This window comes from Notamacropus eugenii, chromosome 1, assembly GCF_028372415.1.
Source record: "Notamacropus eugenii isolate mMacEug1 chromosome 1, mMacEug1.pri_v2, whole genome shotgun sequence".
NCBI classification, from domain to species: Eukaryota; Metazoa; Chordata; class Mammalia; order Diprotodontia; family Macropodidae; genus Notamacropus; species Notamacropus eugenii.
In genome coordinates this window covers 483,706,393-483,732,652 of record NC_092872.1, presented here as the reverse complement: position 1 = coordinate 483,732,652, position 26,260 = coordinate 483,706,393, and the positions used below count along the sequence as shown (strand labels likewise).

General features: G+C 43.4%; 1 pseudogene; it reads right to left on the bottom strand.

Moving 5' to 3' along the window:
• Positions 1-2,581: 2,581 nt before the first annotated feature.
• On the bottom strand, positions 2,582-25,383 carry LOC140518519 (small ribosomal subunit protein uS5 pseudogene; annotated as a pseudogene).
• Between the last annotated feature and the right edge of the window lie 877 nt (positions 25,384-26,260).

Here is a 26,260-nt window from a genome sequence, read left to right as displayed (position 1 = left end):
TATAACTACATCTTCTCTCTCTTCCCGTCCCTAATGCCACCTACATCCCACTCCATAGTAATCACTCAAAAGGATGATCTCACTCCTTGCTTTACACAGAAAATTGAAGCCATTGACTGTGAGCTCCTTTCTACTCCTGAGAAGCCCTCTGCATCTCTATCTATCTATTCTTTTATACCAGTCTCAGAGGGAGTTTCCCTTTCTTCCTCACTAGTGTCAGCTGGGCAATATAGCTAGACAGAATGCTAGACTTAGATTAAGAAGATCTTCCTGAGATACAATCTATTGTGACCCTGGACAGGTCATATAGCATCTCTCAACCTCAGTTTTCTCATCTGTAAAATAGGAATCATAGTAGCACTTACCTTACAGGATAGTTATAAAGATCAAATGAGATAACGTATGTAAAGCTTCTTACAAACCTTAAAGTGCTATGTGAGTGTTAACTGTGATTATTAACCTTTCTTCTTGTTTCCTTGACCCTAACCCTCCTGCCTTCTCCCTGGGCCTGGCTCATCAATTATTCTCTTTTTCTCACTTATCTTCAATCATTCCCTATCCACTGGCTCCTTCCCTGCTGCCTACAAACATTCCTTTCTTCATCCTTAAAAAATAAAAAAATAGAAGTTAAAAAACCTTCACTTGAACCTGAAATCCCTTAGGCTATTCCCTTATATCTTCCATTTATTGCCTCTGCTTTGGTACCACCTGCTCCTCAGCCCCTTGCAGTTTGACTTCTGTCTCCACCACTCTACCAAAACTGCCCTTGAAGATTATAAATGATCTCAGCTACTAAAATGACCTTTTCATACTGCCCATAATGCTTGGCCTCACACAGAATTTTTTTAAATGTTAGCCACCCTTTACTTCTAGAAACTTACTCTTTCCCTAGGCTTTAGGGACACTGCTCTCTCCTGGATATCTTCCTATCTGTCCAGACACTTCTCAGTCTCCTTTCCTGGATCATCCTACATCTTCCAGGTCCAAAATATGAATGTCTGCTAAGACTCTGTCCTTGGCTCCCTTCTCCCTTGGTAATCTCACCAGTTTCTATGGGTTCGATTATTATCTCCTTTATTTGGCTTTGAAAACCCTGTATAAGCTGTCCCTTCTCATATCTTTCAAATCTCCACACTCTTTCATCTGGTGACATTGACCTCTTTGTTGTTCCTCACTCCAAACTCCATACACTTTTGCTTGCTTTCATGTCTGGAATTCTTTCCCTTCTTACCACTGACACCTCGCTTCCTTGGCTTCCTTCAAATCTCAGCTGAAATTCCACTTTCATTAAGAAGCCTTTCCAAGCCCTCCTTAATTTCTAGTACCTTCCCTCTAAAATTATCTCCAATACATACATACATACATACATACATACATACATGTATCTTGTTTGCATATAGCTGTTTGAATGTTATATCCCCCTTAGATTGTAAGTTCCTCAAGGGCAGGGACTGTTTTTTGACTTTTTTGTATCCCCAGCACTTAGTACAGTGCCTGACACAGAGTAAATTGCTTACCAAATACTTGTTGACTTTATCTCCATGTAGATGACCCCCAAATCTATATACTTTTTCTCCTTAATTTCTCTCCCAAACTCCAGCCCTGCTCCCTGTCTAAAAGACACTTTCACCTGGGTTTCTCAGTTGCATTTCAATCTCAACATGTCCAAAACATTAATTCACCATTTTCCTACCTAAACCCAACCTTCTCCTAAACTTTCCTTATTTTATTAAGACTATGACCATCCTCATGATCATGTAGGTTCATAACCTTAAATTCGTCTCAGACTGTTCCCTAACCCTCACACCACATATACAATTACTTGCCAACACTTGTTGATTGTGGCTCCACATCTCTTTCATCCATCTCCTTCTCTCTGCTTGCCTCCAGCATCATAGTTTAGGGACCCATTATCTCTAGTCCAGACTCTTTCACCAGCCTCCTGATTTTTCTCTCTGCTTCCAGTTCTCCTGACTCCAATCCATCTTCCACACAAACCCCCCCCCGAAAAAAAGTACCTTTTCATTGACTGTCCCCCCATGCTATAATGCTATCTTTCTTACTTCTGCCTCCTGGCTTCCTTCAAAGTGCACATCCTGCAGGAGGCCATTCCCACTTCTTCCCTTCCCCTGCTTGGTTCTCTTTTCCTTTAGAATGGGAGTTCTTGAGGACAGGAACTATGTATTGAGTTTTCTTTGTGTCCCCAGTGCAGTGCTTGGCCCTCAGCAGGTACTTAATAAGCGCTCATTAACTTTATGAAGCTCAGGTCTGGCCACATCGTTCCCTAAATGCAAACAAACCTTCATTGATTCTCTTTCACCTCTAGGATACAAACCCATTTAACCAGCATTTGAGGTCTTTTTATAATTATGATTCCAATCTATTTCGGCTCCTTTTCACATACTGTGTATTCCAGCCAAACTGAACTATTTGCTGTTATACAAACTCTTTTATTCCTAGCAAGCATAGTTCAATTTATTCTTTATTTAAAAAACAAACAAACTAACAACACAAAACATCTATCCATGTGGTAGCCACCATAGCTGCCTGGTGCTCTGGACAGATATACTAGTATGAGTCTTTACAAGATGTCATGGTTGGTAGATTCCTGAAAGGGAGACTTGATGAACAAAGTCTCCTTCCACAGGTCTGGGGTTAGGATGCTGTATGTTTTGGAGATGGCATCAAAGATAGCTTTAGCCAAGATGCCCAGAGTACAGCCATTAGTAGAAGTCATGAATTCCAGCCATCATCAGGAGCTTCTTAGGCACAGGAGCTGACAATACCACAACCTCTAGGGGCACCAGAACTGATCCATATTGCCCAGTGACTTGCAGGGCACAGTGTGAGGCTTGCCATTCTTGTTCCTGCAGTAGCCATGTCTCATAGGAACAATGGACAGCTTGGCCAAAGTAGTGGCACCACGAGTAGCTATAACCACTTCTTTAGAGCATTTGGCACCCTGGCCAACACAGCCATTATAGTTGCCAGTGGCCATAAAAGCCTTGAAAGTAGCAAATTGTCCAGCTCTAGTCTGTTTCTGAACAGATCTGATCTTCAGAACCTCATTCTCCAATAAGGGCCCCAGAAAAAAAAAATCTATAATCTCAGACTCCTTAATAGGAAGGGAAAAAAGACAGATCTCCTCCAAAGACTTGATCTTCATTTCCTTGACTATCCCACCCAACTTAGTGACAGGAACTTCTTCCTTGTCTTTGGTCTGTCCTTCTTGGGCCCTGCAGTCATGGCCTTAGCCTCAATGGCAGCCCAACTTCAACCTCATCTCCCACTGCCAAAGCAATGTGGAAGCCACCTCAGCCTCTGTCTCTGGAGCCCCCCACCCTTCTTGTGCAGCACTGGGGTGTCATTCACCATCTGGTGTTTACTAGAAGTAGAGGTATTAATGCAAATTCAACATTGCATCTCCTACCTGGGTACATTCACCTAAGCCATCTTCCATGCCTAGAGGCTCCCTCCTCCTCATCACCTATCAGAATCTTTATCTTCCTTCACTGCTCATCTTAGGTGCAGCCTTCTCCATAATAACAGTCATTAGCAGCCTCTGCTCCTCAGATTGCCTTGCATTACCTTAAGTATCTGTGAATGTGTTATGATCCGCTAGTAGGATGGGAGCTTCTTGAGGCAGGGGCTATTCTATTTCTGTCTTAGATCCTTAGAGCCTAACACAATGTCAGGTGCTTAATAAATAGTTGTTGACTGTTCAGTTGAGTTGAGTATCTTTACTTACAGAGTTTATTTTATCAGAGCATTTCATGGTGCATTCCAAATTGTGTTTTAGGGTTTCCCTAAGATGAAATGGATCTGGAGTAAATAATAGTGTTTTCTCCCTTTATCCTGTGTCCAGATAAACTTAATCATCTATATAAGATGAGGTTAAAATGACCATCAAATCATCATACACCTAGACAGGGTATGAAGTATCAGAGGGTGGGAAGCAGGGAGCAGTGATGCAAGGGAAGGGGCAAGGCGCAGTCCCATCACTGCCCTTGTGATGGGAGGGAATTCAGGCTGACCATATAAATATAAATCTCAGGTGTTTTCTGGCACCACCCTCTGCTTCCCCAAGTCACTGCCCCACAAAATTGAGGGCCTTGGTTAGTTAGGGACTAGTCTCACTTTAATAGCCTAGTGATAGAAGTTTATTTTTTCAAGAGGGAGTGGAGGGGAATTAGAAGTATAAAAAGAATGAATCAAAGAGAGGGGCATTATAAAATGGCAATTGACATGGTTTGTGATGTATGTGTCTTTCACATTGACACAGAATTGTTATCAATTAGGTGACTCAGAGATCATCTAACCCAAACCATAACTAAAAAGTAATGCCCTCTACAAATTCCCAACAAGTGACCTCCAATGATGGAGAGCCCACAGCTGCCCAAGGCACTTTTGGTCTGCTTGATCAAGAAGTTTTCCTTCTATAATGGAATGTGCGTTCATCCTTTGTTGCCGAAGAAGACCATGCCATCAGAGAAATGATGACATGACTTGCACTTGACTTTGTTTTGAGTGAGGGAGGGCTGTGCAGGTCACCAGCCTCACTTCTCCTCCAGAGCCATCTGAAGCCAGTGACCAGATATTCATCAGGATGACTGGAGATGACCCAGGATGAGGCAATTGGGGTTAAGTGACTTGCCCAAGGTCACACAGCTAGTGAGTGTCAAGTGTCTGAGGTGAGATTTGAACTCAGGTCCTCTTGACTCCTGCACTGGTGCTCTATCCACTGCACCATCTAGCTGCCTCTTTGTAATGGAATACTATTGCACTATAAGAAATGATGAACAGGAAGACTTCAGAGAGGCCTGGAAAGACTTATAGAAACTGATGCTGAGTGAAAGGAGCAGAACCAGGAGAACTTTGTACATAGCAACAACCACAGTGTGCAAGGACTTTTTCTGGTAGACTTAGAACCTCATTGCAATGCAAAGACTTAAATAATTCCCAGTGGTCTCTTAAGGCAAAATGCCTTCTACATCCAGAGAAAGAACTATGGAATTCAATTGCAGAATGAAGCAGATCATTTTCTTTTGTATTACGTTTTGGTTTGTTATATGATTTCTCCCATTCATTTTAATTCTTCTATACAACATGACTATGGTGAAAATGTATTTAATAGGAATGTATGTGTAGAACCTATATGAAATTGTATGCTATTGCAGGAGGTAGGGAAGAGGTGGGAGGAGGGAGGGAAAGAAAAAATCTCGGTTGGATGGTAGTGATTATGGAACACTGACAATAAATAAATTTTTAAGAAGTTTTCCTTCTATCAAACTAAATCTGTCAACCTCCATCTTCTCCACATTGCTCAGTCCTCTGGGGTCAAGCAGAACCTTTCGGATTCTTCCTTCATAGGACAGCCCCACAAATCCCCAAAGATAGCTGTCGTGGTCTCCTTAAGCCTCTTCTTCTCCAGACTAAACAATGCCAGTTCCTTCAAGCTGTCCTTGTATGTGATGGGATGGTTCTTAACTTTTTCATTATCATAGTCACCCTCCCCAGAAATGCTCCAATTTAGAAATGCTTTTCCTAAGATTTAGTACTCAGAACAAAACATGATGTTCCAGATGTGGTCTGATCAAGACAGAAGACAGTGGGACCACCATCTCCCTCGTTATTCCTCTCTTAATTCAACCTGAGACTGCATCAGCTTAGAGGTAAGAGTTACGTATTCTAAAACTCACAGATTTAGTGGAGGTTTTTTATATGAACTGTTTTTAGTCATGCTCTTTTGCAGTTGATTTTTGACCCAAATTGTAAACCTTTCTTTTAATCTTATTAAATTCTATAATATTAGATTTCACCCAAAGTTCTAGCTTGTTAAGATTCCTTAGGATAATCTTTTTGAGTGGTTTCAACCTGGCGTAAGGGAGATATTTATTTGTAAAACTAGATAATTTCTTATCTCAAGTATCACCCAATTCCTTGTTTCTTTCTCTGATACTATTGCCTATCCAAGTTGATAACCAGGATAGTGGTAGATGTCTCATACTCTAACAGCATGTACAACCACACGAATCAGGACTTGGGGGAGTTTAAATTCAGACTGAAATATCTTGGTATTTAGCAATGGTGAGAAAGGACATGGCTGGAAAACCAGAGAACTTACAGTTAAATGTGTCACTGAATGTTCTTTTAAAAGGAAGCTTACATTTTAGGCAGATTTCATTTTGCTACCTTCTTTGAAGCCTTGAAATTGGCCATTTTGGATAGGACTGGACTTGAATTCAAATTTGACCTCAGACACTGCCTAGCTGTGTGACCCTGGGAAAATCACTTAACCTCTGTATGCCGCAGTTTCCTCATCTATAAAATGAGAAAATAACAGCACCTAGTGCTTAGAGTAGTGTTCCAGGGTTGTTGTAAAGAACGAAAAATGAGACAATATTTATAAATCACTTGGTAAACCACAAAACACAATATGTGGTGTTGTTTGATACATTTTTTTAAAAAGACAGGCCTATTAGAAGCAAACAGAAATTTAATGGAGAAGAAATTCTTTTATTGAGAGGTTAGAATGAATGAATGGAAATGATGGTACCTAGAGACTGGCAACTTTGCAGATTTGGAAGCTGTATCTCTGGAAGAGATTATATAAGGACAAGTGTAATGCTTTAAGGTGAATAATGGAAGATAAAGACCCGAGTTCTGGACCACCAACCACTGGTCACAGGGAAACTCACTGTCATTCATCAAAATAATTTTACATGTATGATGCCGTAGCCAAAATAAAGTTGAGTTATTCCTCTATATCCCTACGTATGCAACTTTGGTAAACAGTCTCACTGCCAGCAACAAAATCACAGAATATTAGAGCTGGAAAGAACCTCCCAGCTGATTTGGCCCAATTCCCTCATTTCTGAGACTAATGGAGTTGAAGCAGTTTGTTCAAGGTTGGTCATCAAAGCAGTGGGTATGGCCAATAATCAAACCCAGGTCTTCTGACACTGGCATCACACTTCTTCCTCACATATAAGAAGAGAGGTGAGTTTGCATTTGTGTGAATGGACCAATTCGTTAATTTAAAAATGTATTGTAAATAAATGTAAGGGTATAAGAACTGATCACCCAATATGCTGCTCACCCCTGCCCCACACTCTGCACCTCAGTCAGCCTGCCTTGCTATGTGAAGTAGTCCAACAAGCCCTCATAGAAGATATAGGATTTGAATTAGGACAAAATCCATGACTGGACTATGAATGGGGATATCTTATTGCAAAGAAAGAGGTAAAAGGTAATGGGTAAAAAAGAAACAGGTAAAAGGGAGGAGAGTGGAATATAGCACTGTATGTTGTTGTTGTTGTGTTCATCCTTCTTTGCCGAAGAAGACCATGACATCAGAGAAATCATGACATGACTTGCACTTGACTTTGGTTTGAGTGAGGGAGGGCTGTGCAGGTCACCAGCCTCACTTCTCCTCCAGAGGCATCTGAATCCAGTGACCAGATATCCATCAGGATAACTGGAGATGACCCAGGATGCGCTGGGAGACCTTGGGCCCTTTAGGCCAATGTCTATGCAGGTACTCACTTAGGTTGAGGCAACGCCCATTCATTGAATAGGCCTGTTTAAGAGGTAGCCAGGGCATGGCCCCTTTAAGGGGCCAAGAAAAAGAAAGACATCAGGCTGAGAGGGAAATAGCAACAGTTACTATTGATAATCACTCTTAAGCAATAAGACAGCCCTTAGGCAGGTGGGAACGGAAGGGGAGGGAAAGTAAGGGGAGAAGAGGGGAAAGGAGGGGAAGGGAGGAGAGAAGAGGGGAAGGAAAAAAATCTAACCAGTAAAACCCAAGTTAACTGGGCATCTTCTAGCCATCCAAATTTACCTTCCTTGGGAGAGGTGAAGGAAGGGGAGGGGGGAGATGTTAAGAATGTGAGGAAGTCCAGGAACTAGAGGGAGAAAGCATAATATTTGAGCAAGGGTCAAGGGAAAGAGAAAAGGAAGTGATTTTTTCATTGGAATGTACTGCAGATCACTTGGACAAAAAAGGAACAGACAAGAGATTTGGGAAACTCCCCCATACTAGAACTCAAGCCTAGCACAGAGGCATGATATAGTGGGGATGAGGGCCTTCAAATATCCAGACATCTGCTAGGGTTCTCTCACTGCCAAAAGCAGAACAACTAATAATTTCCTGACTTGCCCTAGTGATAATTTCTTCCTTCAAAAGGTAAAGGAACCAACATTGGGAGATTCCATCCTGGATATGATTGTCACTAACAAGGAGGTACTGGTTTCTGGGGTGGAAAAGATGGGAGTCACTGGGGGACATGCCCATTCCATCTAAGAGTCTGTAATAGAGAAATAGAGGAAGTCTGGACTCATTTTGTCTGGCAGGCATCCTAGATTTTGGGAAAGCAAATTTCAAAAGGTTCAGTGGAAAGACAGGATTACATAGAGTAAATGCTTCAGGGGAAGTTAACCTACAAGGAAATTCTGAAGACACAAAGCAGGAGAAAACGATTCCATTGAGAATGAAAAGGATGACTTGTCTGAAGAGAGTGATGTGGATACACAGAGAACTTCACCAACCAATTTAACTTTTAAAAATAGACGTACAGAAGATGGAAACAAGGCCAGGTGACAGAGGATAAATATGAGACAATGGCATGGTCCTACAAAATTAGTGTGAGGATTTCTAAAGCTCAGAATGAGCTACATACCATATGGGAAGGGAAGAACAATAAAAAGGAGAAGAGAGTTTTAGCCATGTGGTGAGAAAAAGGTGGATCAAAGAAGAGAGAAGACCTTTCCTTGGTTGGATGGGACAATGATAACTAGCAGAGATGCTCAATTCCTATTTCTGCTTTCTCTGAAAAGGAGACCTTTTTACTGGTTGTTACAGGATAAAGATGACTAGCAGGTTGTCGATGCCATAGGTAAATCAGGAGTTATTAAGAGACCCCCTAACCACTCCCGATACATTCAGACCATCAGGACCAGCTGAATTACCTCCTTTGGTGCTAGAAGAACCTATAGCTGAGATGGCTAAGCCACTGTCAGTGATACTGGAAAGACTATAGAAAACAGAAAAAGTACCATAGGATCACAGAAGGGTAAATTTTCTAGTTTTCCAGAAAAGGAAGAGAAAAGAGTCGGCAAACTATAGGCCTGTGAGCTTTTTATCAAAAGCACCTCATATGATTCTTGTGGAAAAGATAAATAGATTAGATGATGATACAATCGGTTGGATTCAGAACTGGTTGGATGGCTGAATTCAAAGAATAGTTGTAAATGATTCAATGTTAACTTGGCAGGAAGTCTCCTGTAGATTGCCCCAGGGATCTGTACCTGGTCTTGTTCTATTCAGCATTTTTATCAGTGATTTGATTAAAGGCATGGACGTTATGTTCATCAGATTTGCAAATGACACAAAGCCAAGAGGGAGAGATAGCACAAAGGATGACAAAGTCAAGATTCAAAAGAATCTTGGCAGGCGGGAGCATTGGGCTGAATCTAATAAGATAAAACTAAAAAGTAAAGTCCTGTACTTGGGTGCAAAAAATCAGCTTCACAAATATGAGATTGGGGAGGCAGAGATAGACAGGAGTTGTTCTGAGAAAGAGATGGGAGTTTTAGTGGACTGCAAGCTTACTATGAATCAGCAGGGTGACCTTAATGCAGTGCTGGGCTGATTTAAGAGGGATGTAGCTTCCAGAAATAGGGAGGTGCCTTTTGCGCTGATCTGGAGCATTGTTTCAGAAGGTTATTAATAAGCTGAAGAATACACAGGGGGTGGGAGGGGCGCAACCAGGATGATGAAGGTCCTTGAATCTATGACCGAAGAGAAGCAATTGGCAGAATAGGGTATATTTAGTTTAGAGAAGATTTGAGGGGAAACATGATCATGGTCTTCAAGTATCTGAAGTATTATCATGTGGAGAAGGGACTGGATTAGTTCTGTTTGACCTCAGAGGACACAAGCAGAAGCAAAAAGGATGGAAGTTACCTTTTGGCAGGGAAATGAGCCTGGGGTGTGCAGGGAAAAGGGAAGGATGCCATCCTACCTGACATGGAGCCTTTGTATCTGAGTGAAAGAGAAGGGAAAGGCCAGGTTATGGGGGATTTTAAAGCTGGCCAGAGGATGTGGCTATGATAGAAAGCAAAATAATACAACACTGGTGGTGGAGAGGGACAAACAGACCTCATCAAGGATCCACCACTGTGCACATCTGGCTGGATACAGGAGACCATATGGATCCATTCTGGCTGCTTAAACCAGGGGAATGACATGATAAAAAGAGGATGGCACCTCCCCGTAAGGTTGCATATAAAACATACCAGAGAGACATCTCATCTTTTGTTAATGGTTTTCTGGGAAGAAAAATCCCTACCCCTCTGTCAGACACATCCCATTTCTGTACTCAGAGTCATGATCTAGGTCTTATACCTTTCACTCCCATCCCAGACTTTCAACTCAGGTGAATAGTAGTGTGTGTGTGTGTGTGTGTGTGTGTGTGTGTGTGTGTGTGTGTATACATCTATGTATATATTTGTGTGTATATATACATGTATATATGTATATATACATGTGTGTGTATGTGTGTGTGTGTGTTGAAAGCAAAGCTCTTGGAGTTAGCCCCCTCCCCCAGTTAGTTTCTGGACTGATGGTGGAGTCTCCTTCAGAGAGATAAGATAAAGGATCGCTTGTCCTTGGCAAAGTCAGGACCACTTTCTGTGGATAACTCCAGAATGCGCCCCAAGCAAGCTCAGTTTCTCTCTCAATGTGAATGGTTTCTGGGAGATGAGACTGCTTTTTGAAATGTTTTGTGTGGTTTTTTTTAAAGACATTCTAAGTCTGTTTTGGACACCGGATAATTAGTTGTCATAAAAGCCAGAATTTTTCATGAAGCTGTTTGAATTTGTTTTCCCTTTAAAGACTAGTGTTCAAAACAAAGCTAGCTTCCCATTTGGCTGCTGGTGAAAACAGGGAGAGCAATGAACCCTCGATGAGGTCTCAGTTTGTTCCTTGATAAAACCAGAATGTTTTATCATTTTGCTTTCTATCATCTAGATAGCAAAATAGCAGCACTGAATTTTCACGTCTGCATTTTAAAATTGGGGGTGGGGAGTTTGGAAGGAGGTGATGAGCAAAGGGGGAGAAGAAGGAAACCCAAAAGAAGACAAAGAAGTCTGACAATTTCAAATGGCATTTCATTATGCATTCCATCCTCCAAACCTAATCCAGGAGAGGTAAGCTTTCCCAGGGTAATTATAATAGGGCATGCAGGATGGAGGATAAATGCTTAAGAAGAAAGCCCTGTTCGAAAAGTGTTAGAAACTTAGCATGGAGAACGTCTCCTGACAGTGTTGCCAGCCTTCGAAAGCTCAGCTTTTCTACGAGAGGAGCAGCTTAGTGTGGGAGAAGGCGTGGGAGTGGGTTCCAGAATAACTGGGATACCTGTCTTAATCTACATCCCTGGTGTAAAGTCTTGGAGCCCATCTCTGAGCAAAAGGTGGAAAGGTGGTAGGCTCTTTGTTTTTCATCCTCACAGTGTCATTTGGACTCAGAAAGCTTAGAGCATCCAACTCTTTCTTTTCTATAACCCCACCCCCCTTACTAGCCTCCCAGGCAATTTTGGTTGTCGTTGACATTTGCCCCTTCTTTTTCATCCCCACTGTCACCACTGTAGCTCAGCACCTTCTTACTTCATGTCGAGATCATTACAGTACCCTCTTAATTGATTTCTCTGCTTCTTATCTCTTAATATTTCCTCCCCCATCCCATCTTGTGATGCACAACTGCCAGAGTTGTCTTCCAAAAACACTGATTTTGTCATGCCACCTGTTTGAAATCTTCAGCAACTCCAGATACATAAAGGATAAAATCTAAACTCCTAAGCCTGACTTCCAAAGCCCCAGCCTACCTTTGTAGCCTTGTGTTTCATTGGTTCCTATACGAATCCTTACCCTTATTCCTCAGTGTGCTCCTTGTCCCCCCAAAAAGATTTACAGTCAAGCTATGATACTTTTACACACATTGACACCATTGGGAATAATTTTCCTCCTTTCAGGCCAAATCCTATATTCAAGGGGCCTTGGGCAAGTCATTTCCTTTTTATGGGCCTCACTTTTCTCATCTGCAAAATGAGGTTAAACTAGATCACCTCTAAGGTCTCTCTCAGCCCTAGATCTATGATCCTATGAACTTGAATCCTGCTCTTGTGAAAAGACTTCTCTAACCACAGCAAGTCGCTTTGATCATTCCTTCCTTAGAAGCCATCAGGTTTTAAATAACTCGACCACTCACCTGGCGCCCTATGTGGTCTGCTTTGTATTGTTGGTTACCTTGTAGGGGCACAGGACTTGTCTCCTCAGTTTTATTAAGAGTTTCTTGAGGGCAGAGACTTCATCACATCTTACTTATCTTTGCCTTTTCTCTGGTGCCTAGTATAGTATTATACCCATAGTCATAGCTGGAGAAGTATTGAATTGATTCATGTTTTCACTTGAAAGTATATAGACTGGATTAAGCCCTGAGAGGGCAAGGACTGAGAACTTCAGTATTTTAAGCTACACCCGGAACCTGGCTAGTAAATATGAGTAGAAAAGATGCAAAGAATAGAAGTATAGGATTTAGAGCCCAAGGGGCCCTCAGTGATATCTAATGCAGGCTTGCACAACCTGCAGCTGGCCAAAGGATTTCGGGCAGCCCATTGGTGTGCCTGCAGGCTGTGCAGGCCTGATCTACTGAAACTCATTCTACAGATAAGAAAACTGAGCCACAGGGACTTCCTTAAGATCGTACAAGGAGCAGGACTGAGATGCTTAGCACTGTCATCTGACCTCTAGATGGAAAGGACCCATTCATTTAATAAGCATGTATTAGGTGCATACTACATGCCAGAAACTGAACACTAGGGATGTAAAGACAAAAAATGAAATAGTCCTTGCCCTCAAGAAGATTGCATTCTACAGTGGATAAGCAACATGTGCAGTCACAGGTATCTAAAGTAAATACAAAGTAATTTGGGGGGTACAAAGAAGAGCGCTAACAATTAGGAGAATCAGGAAAGGCCTCTAATAGGAGATGACTCTTGGACTGAGTCTTGAAGGGAATTGCTGTTGTTTCAGAGGACCAATGACATCGCGACTTGCCTGTGAGCTGGATTTAGGTGAGGCAAAGTTGCACAAAGTAGTCAACCCCGCTCTCTCTTCTCACGTCATTGAAGTCCAGCGGCAAGACAAAAGTCAAGAAGATTGGTGATGGTTTGGGGCGTAATGGATGACCTTGGAGTCTTTCACGTTTGACCAGACTAAACCTCCATTAGACCATAGCTGCTTTGGCTGCCTTTGTGGTGGCTGGAAAAATTTGTTCTCATCCACCCCTTCTGCTGGGAAAGGATCCCAGGAGGCAAAGATAAGAAAGGAAAGTGTTCCAGGCAGGGGGACAGACTGTGTGGACTGTGTAAAGGCATGGGGATAGGGGATGGACAAAGACAAGTAGACCATAGGAAGGTGAGACCATGAAGGGTAAGTGATTTGCCAAGATCACAGGGCTGCTAAATAGAAGAGCCAGGACTCCCCCATCCCCCAGATCTTTTGACTGAACCAACTCCAAACCCAGTGTTCTTTCCACTCTACCACACAGCCTCCCTGGTCAGATGCTTGAATGCACAACTCTGCACTCCCTGTAAACTCACAGAAAAAAAAAATGCAGAGGATGAGTGGTACTAGTGACCCTGTCATACTAGTCACTCCAAGTCAGCTTCCTACTGAAGCAAAGATTAACAGCACTGAGGAGGGACAAGCGTTGGAGCCCAAAGGCAGTTCTTCTCCATGTTGCCCCAGACATCCCATGTGAAGCATCGTTTTGCTCATTTAGTCAGCTAGTATTCAGTGAATGTCCACTATGGAGAGGCCCTTGTGCCTTAAGGGAGATAAGGAGCAATAAGGCACACGCCTGCCCTCAGACAGCTTACAATGTTTCTGCTACATTTTCCTCTTCGGCACCAACTAGCTTCTTTGATGCTTCTTCAAAGAGAGCTCTGACCCACCTTGGCGGGTGTCAGAGTCTTGTGACTTTCCACAAAGCCATGGCCAAGAGCCAAGGGGAGGACTCCAAAGGCATGCACAACTTGCTTACATTATAACACAGTGTTGGCTTTGGTGTATGTTGTGTCTTAGGATTTGCAGCAGTTTGCAAAATAGCCTCCTGTGCGAGACTCTCCCTAGAGACATACAGAACACAAGAGAGTACAGACAGGCATGAGGAAGGTCACCTGGGTGCTCAGAGCTACATGCACAAGGCTCATCTGGATACATTGCTCTCCCCCCAGAGGACAAGGCAGCTCTGCAGCCAGCTCCCGCTCACCAGCTCCAACCTGGACTCTAGTGCTAGTTGTTGGCTTTCTGGATTATTTACAGGCAAAATCAAAAAGGAAGAGACTGCTGCCCATGTCAGGGTTACAGCTGCAGCAGTTACCTTCCTGCCCCACAAGTCAGTTACCCTGCCTTCCAGATTGTGATAATAACTTTCCCATTCTCTCCGCTCATAGTATCAGCACCCCTTCACATTTTGATAGCCTTCATGAGCTGCTATGGATGATACTATAGTGGTGACTCCATGCTTAGCTAGTCTGTTCCTTGGACAGCAGAAACAATCATTAGGTACATAGTTGGAACCATTCTAGCTTGATAGAGACTTCCAGAGCACAGACTTCATTGACTCAGCTTTGGACCGAGGCTTGCTGCTCCACCATGATGGGGCATCAGAGGAGGAGGACATTAGTGGAGGACATACGTGGAGCAAAAATCACAATATTATTGACATGTGACCCAGTAGCCTTAGGAGGCAATGGCAAACGGCTATCTTCACGATTCTGGAAAGCTGCTCAAAATGCACATTTTACTCCTTATAGAAAAACAAGAGAAATCATTATGAATGGCCCACAAATTCACAACATAGAGAGAATATGACTTCTCTGAAATTGTCTACAAAAGTAGAGCAGCAGGATATCTTTGTCCAAAGATGCAGTCTATCCTTAACTCAGACATTGAAAAACTGCTCCTAACTAATACCTCCAGGAGCTGGAGATAGGAAGGAAACAACAGCTTGAGCCAATGGAAGGAGTGATTGATATGAAATCAGAGGACCTTGATTCAAAACCCACTCCAGCCACTCATAACTAGTGTAGTTGTGGTCAAGTCCCCTAATCTCACAGAGCCTCAGCTCCTCATCCACAAAATAAGGGCATTGGACCAGATGAATTCTAAGGCCTCTCCCTGCTCTCACTCAGGGACCCCAAAGGAGCGGTCAGGCAGGACAGACTCCTGCACTATGAGTGTGCTCCTGGGAACCACAGGAGGAATGAACTCCCACAAGGCTATAGGATTGTATAGATTTAGAGCTGGAAGAGAACTTAGAGGCCATCAAGTCTAACTCTTTCATTTTACAGAGGGGAAACTGAAGTTCAGAAGGTTAAGTTATTTGCCGAATGTCACCCAACTAATGTCTAAGATAGGATTTTAACTTAGGTCTTCCTGACACCAAGCCCAGCATTCCATTCACAAAGCTCCTCCAGCTGCCAAAGACAGAAAATGCTGAAGACAGAAATAAATAAGAAACAAAGCAACAATGTCACTAGTTTTTCCCCTTCCAGAGACATTTCACATCCATGATCTCCCTAATTCTTTTCTGATCAGCAACTATATCCAACAAACATTTGTCTAGTCATCTGGTATGCACAAGACACTACTAGACACTGGGACCAGAGGGACAAATTGAAAGATTCATTCTTCCACCAAGGAACTGATATTCCCCATTTGCCTTCTCACACCCCATTCGCCATTTTGTTCTGCACCTCTCTAATGCACTTACCATGTAGCACTGAGCAGTGTTGTGTAATATTGAGATATGTGTGTGTGTGTGTGTTACATTGTGGTTATTTAGTCATTTTTCAGTTGTGTCTGACTCTTCATGATCTCATTTGAGGTTTTCTTGGCAAAGATATTGGCATGCTTTGCTATTTCTTTCTCTAGCTCATTTTATAGATGAGGAAATTGAGGCAAACAGGGTTAAGTGACTTGCTCAGGGTCACACAGCTATTTGTCTGAGACAGACTCAGATCTTCCTGACTCCAGGCCTGGTGCTCTATGTATTGTGCCTCCTAGTTGTGTATGTATGTTAAATGTAATACATATATATAGAGATAACACAAATAATATACTACCTATATTTATATTGTTTTCTCCCACTAGACTGTGAGCTCCATGAGGGCAAAGACTATGTATGTCTTCTCTAAATTTTTTATCTACCCCAGTAACTAGCATGGAGTTCTGTCAGCTTTGTAGGCCACTGCAGGTATTTAATAAATAGACATAGGATCGTAGAGCGACAGCTGAAAGGAACCCTAGGAGTCATCTATTTTACAGATAAGAAATCTGAGGTCTAGAGAGGTGACTTCCCCAGTGTCACACATCTAGGAAGTGGCAGAGATGGAATCTGAACTGATTCTGACACAAAGCCCAGAACTCTTTCTTCTGTGTTGTTCTGAATGAATGAGTATCGCTATGTCAGAGATACAGAATTTTCACTTTACAGAGGAGGAAACCAAAGCCCAGGGAAATAATCAGTTTGTCCACCATAATAAGTTAGTGGTCAATCTGGGACTAGACCTAGGTCTGCTGGCTCCCCGATCCCTTGGGCCTAACACTGGGGCTACCCTACCTCAGGGAGTTGGGGATGGGGGTAGTTTCCAGGCGACCATCTGGATTTTAGATCGTCCATGACTAACGAGCAAGGCTGGTGTACAGAGCAGAGAGGCTTTTTACACTTGGAAAAGTTAAAGGTCAAGAAATCGCATCTCCTTGAGTCACCAGCACACTTTCACACATTCTTCAGAAGCCTGGGTGGGAAAGAAAAGCCACCCACAGGCAGCTGATTGCTTTTTAAACCTCTCCTCCGGTTTCCTCACCCTCTTTCTGAGGGCCCTCAGTACCCAATGACATATAGCTGTTTCCTCCCTGTCCTGCGTCAGCCTTTTCTTCTCCTAAAGCTTCATGCCAAAAATACCTCGAGTGGTTCTCCTTTTGCTTTTTTCCCTGCATCTTACCTCACCATTTTCCTTTACAGGGCTCCTTCCCCCTCAAAAGTTTCTATTGATCCTACCACTTTGTAGGAGGGGCTGGAGAGGCTACACCTTTCATCTTCTGGCTCTCAGAGATCCTATGGCCTGCCAGGTATTGGATGCGATAAGGGCTACAGGCATAAAGGACTGAAAATGTTTCTGTGATCAAAGGATCCTGTCCTCTGCCAGGAGTTGAGAGAGAGTAGTGGCTGGGATAAATAAGCCCCCAGGGGACGAGGGTGGGGACTGATTGCTTATCTCCAGAGGCCAAGCACAAAAGTGGTTGATGGAAAGAGCTAAAGTTACTCAAGGAGACGAGAAAACATGCTTTAAAGGACTGAGAAGTACATGTGTCATAAAGAAGGGACTCTGAGTAATATCTGCACTTAGGAAAATTCACAGATTGTACTTCTGTTTTGACATCTAGTCACAAGTCTTATTGTTTCATAAAAAGACTTGTCTTCATTGACTGTTAGGATATGAAAACGTTGGCTGAGCTTCCTAGCCCTAAATGGGAGATCTTATAATGTGGACATGGTATGCTAGAGATCCAAGAGTTCAATACTCTCATTTTACAGAAAAGGAAACTGAGGATAAGAGCTAGAAGGTGACTTGTCTAAGTTTCCTGGGCCTTGACTGTAGGATTCATTTCAGACAGCGGGATTGGGGGTGGCAGGGGAAGTGTGAGAAAGCACCAAAGCAGGATTGTGCACATCATCCTAGAAAAAAATGAGAAGATCGGGGAACCAGAGCAAGGATTAGGCCAGGGCACTAGAGGAAGATGTGGCTGCAAAGGTAGAAAGTCAGGCTCAATTCCGCAGCATTCTTAGGAAAAGTAAGCTTTGGAACACATGGATAATACTGTCCTGTCACTGAGGCCCTTCTGTAGAGTTAACCTGGAGCCTTTCTTCTTGATATGTGGAGCTGGATCTCTTAGAGGAGCTGAGATTGTGGGAGATCCACTTTGGGAAACACATTGACCAAAGCACAGAGAACCTAACCCTGGGAAGTGTTCATTGCTTTCTACCACTAGAACATGACACTCCCTGCCCACCAGGAGGAAGAGGTTCAGTCCCCTTGTCAGAAAGAAACAGCCATGTGGTCTCCTGGGGCCAGGTCAGTGAGATTGTCCTCCCCAAGTACATACAGTGGAATGTTACAGCAAAGCCCAGAAATGGGTACAGTGATATGATCTCAATCACACAGATATGAAGTGTCAGAGCTAGAATTTAAATTCAGGCACTCAGACTCTTGGGCAGCTATGTGATGCAGCAGATAGAGTACTGGGCCTGGAGTTAGGAAATTCAAATCTGGTCTCAGACTCTAGCTGTGTGACCCTGGGCAAGTCACTTAACCCAATTTGCCTCAGATTCCTCATCTGTAAAATGAGCTGAAGAAGGAAATGGCAAACCCTCCAGTACCTTTGCCAAAAGAGGAACACCACTGAGCGACAACAGTATGGTAAGAGTTAGAGATACCTGGTGAAGAGCTTGGGCCTGCCTTGGCCAGTGGAGTTCTTGCTCTGGCATCATGACATCAGCCTTCTCACCTACATCCCTGCTGCTTGGGAAAGAGTCTGGCATCATTCATCATCCTGTCTTGCGTCAAGGGCTGCTGGCTGTAGGCTAAATGGCCCAATCTCTGTTTTCATGTCCCTTCCCAATCCCTTTCAATTCTAGCCCCTTCCCTCAGTTAGCTTTTTCCTATTTGTGCTGTATGTAGGTTGTTTTGTATATATTTGTTTGTGTGTTGTCACCCCCGTTAGAATATAATCTCCTTGAGGGCAGGGACTGGCTTCTATCTCTTTCTGTATCCCCATCACTTAGCACAGTGATTGGAACATAGTAGGTGCTTCATAAGTGTTTATTGATTGATTATTGATTGTTTGCTGTGCTACCTCTTCCCTAGAAGCTCTTTCTTTTCCCTGCTAAGGTTGTGCCTGTTTACTTGCCTCTAAAAACTCCCCAAACTCATTTACACGTAACCTATAACTGCTGAAATGGGAAATCAGGTCATCAAACTTGCTAAAATTAGGTCCAAAGTAAGAGTCAAGAGACGATGCAGAAGTGCTAGAGGGGCTCCCCTAGGAATGAAGTGCATGAGCTTGAGTGTGGAGACTTTGGTGACAGCACTCCTGGCTGCTCAGATGCCTCCCTTCTCTGCTAGAGTTCCAGATAGTGGGGTTTGCCTGCTAAGTGGCTTCCTAAATTCATAACTCACTTTAATTATATACACAGTTAAGGCAAATGTGTCCTTAGGAACTAAAAAGGGTCCATGGAAAGGAAGGCTTCTTTGTAAGTTAAGCTACCCTCGCTCCACTATTTCCAAATTCATTTGAATTCAATTCAGTTTTTAAAAGTTTTTTAAACTCTCACCATATAGAAGGTACTGAACCTGATTCCTGAGCTACAAAAACAGACACAAAATAGCCCTGCCTTAAGGTGCTTACATTTTGCTGGGGCAAAGGGGAGAAGCAGGAGGACAGAGTGTAAGAAACGATCTAAATACAAAAGCCAATAATATATATTTTTTAAATAGCATGTGTGCATGCATAGGTGTATGTATATTAGTAAACACCAAGACTATCCAAAGAAATACAAAGTCATTTCAGGAGGGAGAGAGCACTGATGATTTGGGGCAACCTAGGAAGGCCTTGTAGAGGAAGCTTTGAAAGAAGGTGCAGCCCATGAAGATGAGAAAGGAAACACAAAGCACACAGTGTGGTTCAGGTACAGCCACCCTCTGGCAGCTGGAGTTGCTCATACTTTGTGAGTAACTCTTTCCTGTCTCTTTGGAGTGGAGCTTTTAAATAACTGTTTTCATGGAAACTTCTAAGAGCCCCCCACAGCCTCCCCAGCCCCCATGTCCCACCAGCCAGAGAAAGTCATTGATAGATTAGTTTGAATGAAGATTAATCAATAATTTATGCTGATGTTTTCCCACTTGCAGTGGAGAGACCAGCTTTGATATGACTTGACAGGGTCAGGAACACCTTGCTTTAATTAAACCTGAGGCCGAAAATTAAAAAAACAACCCAACCATTAGCTATTGGCCACTGAAAATTGAATCAATCAGCAATCAATGAAGAAGGATGGAATAAAAGAGTGGGATGTTTGAAATGAAACTCCAGATTCAGCAGATGCTTTTGAATAGCTGCCTTTATGAAGCATATTAAATGTAAATATATTTATTGGCATCTTCTCATAATGTGGCCTTTAGGAAGCAAGCTGTTTGCATGCCATGATGGATGGCTCAGAGAGAAGAGCTGTGTCTGGGAACCAAGCCTGCATAGTACCTCGTTTAAGAGAAATAGAACAATGGGACCGCCTCCCTTCTAGGGTGGGGAGTGTGGAGACCCAGTGGATTTTAGCAAAGCAAGCACACCCTCTTGGATGAAAGCCTTTGGCTTTCCAAGGGGCAGTCATTTACCTTGTCCATGATGCAGGTTGGGGAAGTAGGAGGAATCATTGAAGTAGGAGTAGAAAGAGAATCCTGTTTGTGAAATACTGTGGGTGCCTGAGAAAATGGGGGGAGGGAGGTAAGGCACTACTTTCAGATGGAAGGACATATTCAGTTCAAATGAAACTCATCAGGCATTTGGGGATTTCAGCAGCCTTATGGGGGTGTGGGGAGGTGGGAAGTTTTATGTACACCAGGAGCCCCTGAAACAATGAAGTACAATTAAGGCATGAATTCTACTGAATTGAAGTCAACAAACATTTATCCTGCACCTATTTGGTGTGGACCACTAAAACTAGACAAAAATTATTTAGAATCATAGATCTAGAACTAGAAAGTACTTCCGACCCCCACATTTTGCAGATGAGGAAGATGAAGAAGAGAAATTAAATGGCCAGCCCCAGGTCAGACAAGTAGAACTGGCAAAGCCATGATCTGAAACCAGAGGAATTATAAAGGACATCAAGGCCAAGCAGAAATGATGCCTCCAGAGCCAGGAGTCTTTTCACTGTACTGAGCAGCCTCTAGGTAAGACTTAGTCCTTTCATTCATTGGGTTTATGGTCTAATGAGGAAATATCGCACACAAATAACTATACTGTATAACATTACATGATAAGAGGGGGAGGGAGGAATTAGGGAAATCTACTTGTAGGAAGTAGTATATAGTATGGTGAAGAGAGAAGGAATGGTCCAACCTCAGCCATTTAAGGTCTTTCATAATCAGGCCTTATGTTACCTAGTCTACATTACTACCCACTATTCCAGAAACCATTCCATCTTCCATTACAGTGAAGTCTCTCTGAATATGCACCACTAACACCCAACTCCAAGTCTTCATTCTTCCTGAAATGCCCTCTTCCCCATCTTCCCTCACCCTTCAATCTAAATCTTGCCTCTCCTTAGGGCTCAGATCCTCCCGCAGAGATTATCTTTGTAAGGTCAACCCTGCTCTTGAGTCAGCTGACTCCTTAAGACCAGGCCATTGAATCCCATCTACTCATTCAACTCTTTACCTGACTTCTCCCCTAAAGGCAGTTATTATACCTAGGGTCTGTGGAAGTGACAGCTCATCCATTTGCTCTTTCCATTTGGCCTCGATCTCTCTTTTATGGTTCCTCCTGTTTTCAGACCAAAATAGCTATTGGGGAAACAAGTTCTGGGCACAGCAAGACAGAACATCATTTCACAGGGGAGAGATTGCCGTCAAAACACAGGCCTACCGTCTTGGCACTAGAGCAGCGGGCTGGGGAGAGGGGGAGGCCACCTCATCAGCTCTGCAGGCTCACAGCTGAAAATTGAGTTGGATTTGCACGCAGACAAGCTGGTGATTCTGTGGTTAAAATTGTCCTACACACAAGGTGACTTTCCCATGACAAAATGGGCCATAGCATAAATTATTAACATATAGAATCTTGAAGTACACTAAAAAGGAGGAGGGGGTTGCTTTTTTGATTTTTCTTTCCTCTTTTAAAGAGATTTGTCAAATCTGCTCCTGGCAAAGAAACAGAGAGTAGGGGAGTCTGGGGAGGGGGGAAAGAGCATTGAGAGCCACTGGCCTCTACAGCTCACAGAAAAGCAGGCAGGGGCGGGCTGCATGGAGGGGTTTGAAAGCAGCTCCTTCTCCTCACCTAAAGGAGACAGCCGCCTGGCTGGTTGGGCCTTTGATTTCTCCCTGACAGGGTGCTGAAGGATTGATCTGAGCGCTGATAAATAATTCATGAGATTTCGAGCAGCTGTGAATTTTGAAAAGCCAGTTTCCGCACAGCAGACTATGGGACTAAGAGAAAGAACAGTTTGAGGAGAGTGGTTTTTATTAGAAGGGTGAGGCATGGTGAGAGATGGGGGCTCACAGCCTCTGCTGGGGTATCTGCCCTCCAGAGGCTTTGGCCTGTTCTCTGATGCCTAGGAATCAGAGGCCTTGGAGTCACCCCTATTAGGAAGGTATCTCTTCAAGGGGTATCAGATCAGCTCCAAAGGGAAAATTTGAGTCTTTGGGGAAATGATCTTTTTAAAGGCTTAGGGGTCTACCTATTTGGCTCTTGCCTTTTATAGGTGAAAGTGATGCTTGCAATTCATGTGGGAAGCTTTGGGTTGGTTTTCTAGGGACAAAGGTGGAATTGCCTGGAAGCATTTGCACTCCGCTCCCCTTTATGACTACTAGGACACACAGCATCATAGGGGCATAGAGTTAGAGATGGAAGAAGGCTTGAAGGTCATCCAGTCTGATACCTTTAGAGGTGAGTACTGTAACCCACAGTAGCTTACCCCATGTCTCCCACATAGTGAGCACTCAAGTTCTATGGCCAGCCAATGCATAGCAGCAGCATGCCATAGTAGAAGGGCCAAAGAATCTGGATTCGAAAGACCTGGGTTTGAATCCTGGCTCTGCTCATCCCTATCATGGTGACCTGGGGTAAATATCTTTTCCTTTATGGTCCTCAGCTTCTTGGCTGTAAATGTTTACTGCTGTCTAAGGTGCCTTCCAGCTTGCAGTCCTGTGATCAATCCTCTGGCAGTAGGACTGGTCTTAGAACTGGGTTCCCATCTTGGCCTATAAAGCTAGTTGTCTCTGTGCCTGCCTACCTGCTTCATCTTCTTTAATGAATTCTCTATCCTCGCCACAGCATCTGTCCCACACCTACTGGTCCCTCTTCAAGCCTCCTTCCCCAACTCACCTCACCTCAGGACCTTGCCTCATACTTCATCAAAAAAAAGAAGGTATTGACCCAGCGTTCCCTCCCTTCTCTTCGTATCCTATCTCCCTAACTTCTCACCCCCACTGTCTCTTCCTCCAATCTCTGATAATGAGTTGACCCTTCTCCAATGCCAAGTTGAATGGCCCTACCTACCCCTTTGATCCCTTCCCCTTCTGTCTTTTCCCTTAAATTTTCCCTATTTCTAATCTTGTCTACCTCTACCCTATACACTGACTCATTCCTTGTAGCCTACTAACATGCCCATGTACTCACCCCTACATTCTACTGGGAAGGCTTCAAAATGTAAAAAAATAAATAAGGACAGTCATGGGAGTTTGAAGAGGTGGTGGAGATCAGTAGCCACAAGAGGTATCTTGTCTTTTTAAGTAGAGAGGGGAAAAGAGGGAAATAAGCATTTATTAAGCACCTACTATGTGCCAAGTACCATGCTAAATGCTTTACAATTATTGTCTCATTTGATCATCACCACAACTATGGGAGGTATACACTATTATTATCCCCATTTTACAGTTAAGGAAACTGAGGCAAACAGGTTAAATGACTTGCCCAGGATCACACAGCTAGTAAGTGTCTGAGGGTGAATCTGAACTCATGCCTTCTTGACTCCAGGCCCATATAGCTGCCTGAGGTAAAGAGGAAGTATATTCCAGGCATGGGGAATGGCCTTGCAAAATGATGTAGAAAGTTTGGGGAATGGTGAGTGAACCAGGGTGGCTGGAACACAATAAACCTGGAGAGGAAACGTCGAGCAGAGAGGTTGGTATTTTAGCCTGGAGATGACAGGGAGCCCCTGAGAGCAGGGGAGTCCTAATCAGGCACATCCACAGGAGGTACATTGGCAGCTGTGTGGAGACTGAATTGGAGAGGAGAGAAACCAGAAACTATGAGTCCAGTTTAGAGGGTCTTGGAATGGCACAGTTAAGGAGGGAGGGAGACCTGACCAAGGGAGAAAGCCTGAGGAATCAGGAGAAGGGCATACAGATGCAGGAGATGGTATGCAAATGGGTTTGATAAGACAGGGACTCATTGGATGGGACAGGGTGAAGGAGAAGAAAGAGCTGAAGACGACACCAAGGTTTGGAACTTGCAGGACCCAAGAGATAATGATGCCCTCGATGGAAATGAAAACATTGGGAGGAGCGACCAGTTTGGTCTAATCCTCTAGTAAACCTGGGAGGCAAGATTCGAGGCACATTCTAACAGCAATGGGTTTAATGGTGGGTTGTTCTGTCTTCCCCCCTCAGCTTCTCTAGGAGCAAAGGCTATCTCTTGCTTTTTAGAAATACTCTACCACAGATTCTCAGAGCTGAATCACCGAAGATATGCAGATTTCCTAAAATGGTTGTAGCCAGCTAGCTCAGTTGGGTTTTTAACAACTTCATATTTGGGGGAACCTTCCAACTGGGCTCTGTGGGTGCTTGCTAGGGTTCCATGGGGCTACCTAAAAATGGAATCATGCTTTAGGTCTTCTGGTGAAACTGGAGATTTTTTTATTCACATTTCAGCTTATGGATAGATATTATTGCTAGAATTCAATTCATCCTCTTCTTCTGTCTCCAAATTACACTCTCTCATCATCACCCTGTTGTACTGTATTTGTTCCCAAGTATAACAAGAACTGGGCTAAGAAGCAAATGATGGTATAGCTTTGTCATTTGATTCAGATTCTACAATTTAAATAATATGCATATGTATATATAGACTGTATATGCATACGTATATAGGCTATATACATATATATATGTGCGCATGTGTGTATGTTCTGTGAAGTTTGGATTCAGTCAAAGGGTTGCACTTGAAGACCTAGAGGGTCACATGTAGCCTCGAGGCAACAGGTTCCCCACCCCTGTCCTAGACTTTTGAAAATTCTTACTTAAGAGTATGATCTGTTTTACCTTCCTGGAGTCAGCATGACAGTGAACAGTGAGCATAATAGCATTGGAGGCTGGAAGACCTGAATTTGTGGTGAGCCTCTAACCCACACGTACCATCTTCATGATCCTGGGCGACTCTGCTGACCTGCACAGGTAACCTCCTGACCAGGATACATGAGATCACAGGTCCAACAGCAGCAACTGAAAAGAACCAGTAAAGTTCAGCGTGGTAGAACACTGACATGATTGGGCCTGGAGCTGGAAGACCTAAATTTGAGGCCCTCCTCTGTGCCTTACTGATTGTGTGATCTTAGGGGAGTCACTTTGAGCTCACCTTATCTGTGAAATGGGGCAATAATGTTAGTAATGATAATAGCCACAATACATAGCCCACAGGGTTGTTGGGAAGGACGTCCTCAAGGTGCTACGTCCCCAAAACGGCAGAACAGCCAAATGATCCTTGTCCATCACGTACAAGCATATAAATTAGATGCAATTTCACTCGTGTCTCTATTCCAGTCTTGACCCCCTCATGCTGAGATCTGTAAATGTGATTTTCCTGCTCCCTTGAACACAATTTGAAATTATCTTCTCTGAGCTGTAAATGAAGTGAGGAAACAAGTTTCCAAGTATATAAATCATCTCCTAAGAGCCAATACCCAGCCAGAGAGGCTGAGTGGTGTGGTAGAAAGAGCCCCAGCCTGGGAGGCATGAAACCTGGATATCAGTCCAGATTCACCACTGACTAGCTATGTGACGTCCCTCCACTGACTTAATCTCCCTGACTCTCAGTTTCCTTCTCCATAAAATGTGAGTGGGGGGAAGAGGTGGTTCTCTCCAGTGTCCCCACCCATTATAATAGTCTGTGTTGTCCTGTGATTTGAAATGGGGCCCAACACCCATTATTTCAACCAAAGGGCATTCCAAGCAGCCACAAGGAGTGGCTGAGAAACACCTTGACATGTTTCTCCAAGAAAAATTAATTACCCCAGTTTTCAGGAATGGAAGTAGACAGGAGTTGTGACTTTGGAATTCAGAGGCAGTTGAAGTCTGCATTGAATTTGGCACTTATGGAAATGGTGCAATAGATTTGGGATGTCTCTACTCACATCCAAATCCAG